Below are 6,646 nucleotides of genomic sequence, written 5' to 3' on the forward strand. Positions count from 1 at the left end.
GGACTCAGTCAGCAGCTGCCGCGCGAGGTCCCCGAACGGTGTGAGCACACGTGTCCCATGCTGTCGGGGACTTGGCCCATCAGGGGCAGAGCATCATGGGTGGGCCTCAGGTGACGTCCTGAGGCCGCTGATTTGGCATGCAGCAGACTCCGACTATGCCGTTTTTGAGGGGGTAGAGCATCGCAAAAACGGCGGCGCCCCCGATTCCGGCATAAACGGGGATTCTCCGGCCGATCGCCGAATGTGATTTCGGTGTCAGCGATTGGAGAATCCAACCCAAGCTCTCGGGTTCATACTGCCCGAGGCCCTGTTCTCAGGGCCTCGCACAAACTCTCCATTTGCCGGGATTCGCGCACCCCCACGCAATTGGCTCCGAACCGGTTATGTGATTTGTGCAATCGATCCCCTTAAGGGGGCCACGCGACCACATCCCTCCCCCTTAAGTCCCTGAACACACTACCACCCTACTGGTTAACGGGGACAATCAAGGAAAGAGAGTCCATCAAAAAAGTCAATCATTCTGGAAATCTCCAGGTCCTCCCACACCACCACAGCTTCACCACTTTTTCGGGCAATCGAGTGGTCAACAGTGGATGCCACCTCAGAAGGCCCACTTCAAAGACAGGCAAACTAGTCTCACTGGCCTTGACAGGTGCAGCAGATTGAAGAGAAACGCGGAAGATCCTTGCTCCCCTTTGCTGGACTGAGTTACAGGAGTATTCACAATGTTCGCTGGACTTGTCGAATCCACATCAGGGGTCATCACCCCTCGACTCCTCAGGTGGTCAATGTGCTTTTTGATGATCTTCCAGTTCACATCAATCACATAAAATACTGGCCCTGACTGGGCCACAACATATCCTCTTAACCAAGGCGAACCAACAGCAAAACTTTGGACCAAAACCGAATCTCCCACTCGGAACGACCTGTCACCTCTCTACTCTGACAGCCACTCCTCTGGGAAGATCCAATGTTGTTTGCAACCGATGGTCCATGAGCATTTTAGCTGGTGTGAATGAGGGGGTGAGTTGTACAACAACAACAAAATTAGCCAACCTCTGGCGATGTGGTTTACTGGATTGCTTTTTCATGGCTTTCCTGAAAGTTTGACCGGCCCTCTCAGCCAGACCGTGGATGCTGGGTGGTAGGGGACTGTCCTCATATGTCATATACAGTTTGCTCTCACAAGACGCTGGAAATCGTCACAGGTGAAGGGGGTGCCATTGTCTGAAACAATTGACTCTGGAAGCCCATGAACGGCAAACGCTCAGTGCAAAGCATCGGCTGTGGCCGCCGAGGTAGTGGTCCCCATCTTTGGAACTGATAGCCACTTCAAGTGGGCATCTACCAGCACCAAAAACATCTTGCCCAGGAATGGGCCTGCATAATTGTCATGGACCCTGCTCCATGGATGACCTGGCCATTCCCAGAGGTGAAGGGTGGAGGAAGGTGTAACTCACAGATGCTGGCAGGGTGTCTGGGGGGTTTAGCACTAGAATGATTGCCTGGGTTGCCCGAGGTGGCGGAATGCTTTTGGATAGGGGCAGGCGACTTAACACATCCACAGAAGCAACTTGCGCCCAGGCTGAAAAGCATAGCTGTAAGCTGCCAACAGAAAGGCCCAACACAGCATACTCCATGAGGCTATGGTGGTATGTGCTTTTCTTCCTTTAACCGGGCCAATAAGTTACCACGTTGAACCATCGGCTGTACACATACTGGTGGAATTTCTTCATGACGAATATAATCGCTAAGCCCTCCTTCTCAATCTGGGCGTAGTTTTGTTCTGCTTCAGAAGGATCCTGGAGGAGAATGCGATAGGGCCATCTACCATTTTGTGGGATAAAACAGCCCCTATACCATAAGGGGACGCGTCACATGTCAACACGATCGGTTTCCCTGGATCAAAATGCACCAAGAGGTTTGACGGCTTTAATGCTTAATTCACGATTCGGAAGGCTTCGTTTTGAGGCTTCCTCCATTGCCACCACTGATTCTTCCTTAATAGCTGATGTAATGGTGCCAATGTTGTGGCTAGATTCAAAATAAACTTCCCATAGTAATTGACCATACCAAAGAAGGATTTAAGCTCACTGATAATTTGCAGTGCAGGGCCGTCTCCTCTGACCTTGATCTTTTCTTATAATGGAAGCAACTCTGTCACATGTCATCCCACCCCACCCTCCTTAATTGATCAAGGAGCCCAGAGGTTAGATGCTAATGTCATGATTCTGGAAAGAGCCATGGCAAAGCCTGCCCATTAAAACGCATGACGTGCCTACAGTGCATCCTACACTAATCCCAGCTCACTTGTCATTATAATTGTAGAAGTGGATGCTGCATCAGCGCCTCCCTGTTTGGAAATGGTTTGATTGTTTGGAAATGGAATTGATTGATGAAAGTCTCAGAAGGATTTTGCCAAGGCCTAAACCAGATGGATGAAAGGGCAAAGGTTCAGAAACTTGAAGGTCATTGCTGATTTTAATAAGTAACTCATCTGAGTAATTTAGATTGTACAAAGTCTTCTTATTACATTGAAAAAAAGCCACTGGCTTTTTTAAATATACTTCTTGGCTTTGTAGAGATGCCCACCCTATATCATCTTTGAATAAAGAAGTCTTTATAAAAAAAAATTTGATCCTACTCAAACAAAAAAGCTTTAATGCCTTCCAGCCAGTTCCTGCTGCCAGCGTTGTATCTGACAACTTTATGCTAAATCAAATTGTTAAATAACCCTCAAGCTTGAAGATGCAACTCATTAAACAGTCTCTTCCCTTTAAGAATAAAAGCTTATTGCACTTTCTAAGGCTCAAAACTGAGTAAAGAAGCAAGAGCTTGTAATGTGCAGAATCACAAGGATAAATCCATTCCTTGTATCTCAGTGGTATTGTATCACCAAGGTTCGGTATTATTTCTGCAACAGGACTCTTTTTGGTCAAAGGTGTCATTCAATTTTAATATTTTTATCGCACCGTGGCAGAGTCTTATGCCCTTTACAAACGTGGATATGTGAAAAGTCTGATCTACTCCCCTTCTATTAATGGTTTGCATTGATTGCTTTTTTGTAAACATCTCTTCATTGGAATTTTTCTGTTTTTGCACAAATTCATACAAAATAAGCAAAAGCAAACAGTCAGTTGCAGGTGTCAACATACAACAGGCACAGACCAAAACAACAGTCAATACAGCATTCGGAACAATGGCCGGGATTGCCCGCCCCCCGCGTCGGGGCGGAGAATCCCCGGGGAGGGACACAAGGGGCGAGATTCTCCAGCCCCCCCCCGCCGGGGGCGGGGGCGGGAATCACGCCACGCCGGTTGGCGGGCCACCACCCCCCCTCCCCCCCCCACGATTCTCCTTCCCGGATGGGCCAAAGTCCCGCTGCTAGGATGCCTGTCCCGCCGGCGTGGATTAAGCCATCTACCTTACCGGTGGGACAAGGCAGCGCGGGCGGGCTCCGGGGTCCTGGGGGGGGCGCAGGGCAATCTGGCCCCGGGGGGTGCCCCCACGGTGGCCTGGCCCGCGATCGGGGCCCACCGATTGCGGGCGGGCCTGTGCCGTGGGGGCACTCTTTTCCTTCAGCCTTCGCCACAGTCCCCACCATGGCGGAGGCGGAAGAGACTCCCTCCACAGCTCATGCACGGGGATGCCGTGAGCGGCCGCTAACGCTCCCGCGCATGCGCTGCCCGGAGATGTTATTTCCGCGCCAGCTGGCGGGGCACCAAAGGCCTTTTCCGCCAGCTGGCGGGGCGGAAATTAGTCCGGCGTGGGCCTAGCCCCTCAAGCTTGGGGCTCGGCCCCCCAAGGTGCGGAGGATTCCGCACCTTTGGGGCGGCGCGATGCCCGACTGATTTGCGCCGTTTTTGGCGCCGGTCGGCGGACATCGCGCCGATACCGGGGGGGGCCCCACGGTGGCCTGGCCCGCGATCAGAGCCTACCGATCGACGGGAGGGCTGGTTCCGTGGGGGTCTATGTTCCTCCACGCCGGGCCCCTGTAAGGCTCTGCAATATTGCCCGTGAGCCGGCGTGGAAACGGGAACCCATGGCCGTTCCACGCATGCGCGAACACGCGGCAGCCGTTCTGCGCCAGCTGGAGCTGCGGGGAGCACTCCGGCGCCGACCTAACCCCCTAGGAAGGGGCGCATTCCTCAATATCGTGGACCATTGACGCCGGAGTGGTTGGCACCGCTTTTCACGCCGGCGTCTGAACTTGGCCACGGGATTGGAGAATCTGGGCCAATAAGACTGGATACATCGGGGAGAAAATCTCCAACAGGTTCCCTCCATGGGTAAATGACCCAACTTCACCCAAACTGGATACAGGCAACAATTTAGACCTGGAGCTTAACAACAGAATGACAGAAGAAGACAATACCCTGAGAAACCCAGTACGAAGAGGAAACTGGCTAATTCTTACAGCACAATTTAAATCTTCTCCAGATCCAGACCAGAACAGGCAGCCATTCTATACCTTAAAGATAGCAGAGAGACAAATTCAAAGAGAGGACCAGGAACAACCAGATTCATGTTATCAACCCAGGGTCTCCCATCGAAAAAGTAAAATGGGAACAAGAACAAGAGCCAAGAGCAAGAAACGGAGCACCCACAACCCCGTCTCTCAGCCCCACATCCAAGGACAAAAGAGATTACTGAACCCCCAATATCACCCCCAAAAGGGCAACAGGCAACCATGGGGTCAAGACCCCAAGACTCAAGAGGAATAAAGCCTGGTCTCAGTCAAAGAGAAAGAGGGAAGACCCACAGCAGGATGCGACACCAGCCTGCCCTAGACCAGCAGCACCACAAGAATAGAGGCATGAAATAACTTTCCGCTAGGACTACCATAATCCCAGAATCCTTACACCCGCACCAAGGCTAGGCCCATCTGACAACGAGCAAGATATGGCACCTAAAGAAACCCTCCCGAGAAGGACCACTCCACCAAACACCCCACCTACCATCAAAAAAAGAGAATATTAACAGCGACACCAAGAGGGAGACTTAATTCATGAGAAATGACTGACTCCCCCCAAAGGTGAGCTCACAAATCCCTGTCCTCGGCTGGATAAACCACTTCACCTGGGCCCAAGGAAGAATAAATGCAGCTATAAAGAAAACAAATAGATCGGACGACGGGGGACCTTCCTCGAACATAGCAAGGACAAAACTAACCTTATCACCCTCACCCTCAACCCACTCTGGCTCTGCTCATCCCCTTCCCTTCCCCCAGGATATAATAGGATAAAGAAACTGGACACAAATCCCACATTCAATATTCAGCTTAACATGATAAATCTTAAAATTTATGATTATTAATGGTGCAGGACACCATCCCCAAAAATCTACTTCCCGTGAGCAGATGACAACATTAACAAACAACATCATAATTATCAGGGAATAGAGTCCAGAATTGCAACTGAGGAGTGAAGTAGTTATCAGGATAAAGGCCACCCCACTTGTGCATGAAGAAAGTAGGCATCATGGTTAAAGCAGGATCTAACACAGCGAGCATTCTTCAGCACTTCAACGATTGGAACACAAGCTTCATTACTTCTAGCCGCCCACTTGAATGGGCCCAGGCGGTCAACAAACAAAGCTCTCACCGCGGGGGTTGGCTCGGCCAGCTCAGGCAACCCCCACTCCTCTTGACCAACATCACAAACAGGACCACAGGCTGGAAAGCCACAGCAGCGCCTTGCTTCGAAGACAGGATTAAGTGTCCTCCACCAAATTTGAGTTGACTGCCCTCCAGATCAAGGCTTCCAAAACATGGCAGCCAGTTCTCAAACTCAGCAGGGAACCTCTTCACCCTCTCACCCGAGACACCAGACTCAGCAAGGCTCCTCGCCTGCTCCCCTGGTCCTCACCTGAACTCTTTAGGATGGACCATAGGCCAGGCAACAGGACCCTAACAATGTGGAGCGGGCTTCCACCAAGGACAATGCTCTCTCTGTCACAAGAACCTCCTCATGCATCGCCATTGCCTGCATAAAGACACCTCACAACTCTTAAAACTGATGGGGTACTGGGAACAGGCTGACAAGACACATAGGCTTGGAACAGAAATGGCCAAATGAGGCCCTGGCTGGAATTGATACTGGCCATCTGCAAGAGCACTCAAGTCTACACATAAACACATTATCACTATTTGGTCTTTGTGATTACCCACTTATGTTGACACAAAAGAACAAGAACATGCTATGAAAATGTAACTAACTTCCAGACACAGGTGATCAACTTTGTAGCAGGACAAGCGACAAACAAAGAGGCCATCAGGCTCCGTAATGGGCTAATAGCTGGTCAGACAAGGCCGTTTCAGAGAACAATGGATCATGGTTGAGTCCCCTGGCTAAACAGATTTAAGTCTGAATGGGACAATAGGACTCAGGACAGGTGTGGGTATATACCCATGAGTCAGTGCTAGCAGAATCGGTATAAAAGAAGGAACAACATAACAGGTAATCATCGATACGCTGGAAGTCCCCCAGGCACAACCATCGCAAGAAGAAGGGACCCTGGGTTCCGAGTCCAGAGGGACATCCACACCGAGTGATCGTAGCCTGGCCAGCCTCCTTCACTAAGTGCAAGTAATACTTAGAGCTCAGCTGTGAGTCGGAGTCATATTTTGTGTGAGTGAAGGAATTGT

The sequence above is a fragment of the Scyliorhinus torazame genome, chromosome 13, assembly GCF_047496885.1.
Source record: "Scyliorhinus torazame isolate Kashiwa2021f chromosome 13, sScyTor2.1, whole genome shotgun sequence".
In the NCBI taxonomy this organism is placed as follows: Eukaryota; Metazoa; Chordata; class Chondrichthyes; order Carcharhiniformes; family Scyliorhinidae; genus Scyliorhinus; species Scyliorhinus torazame.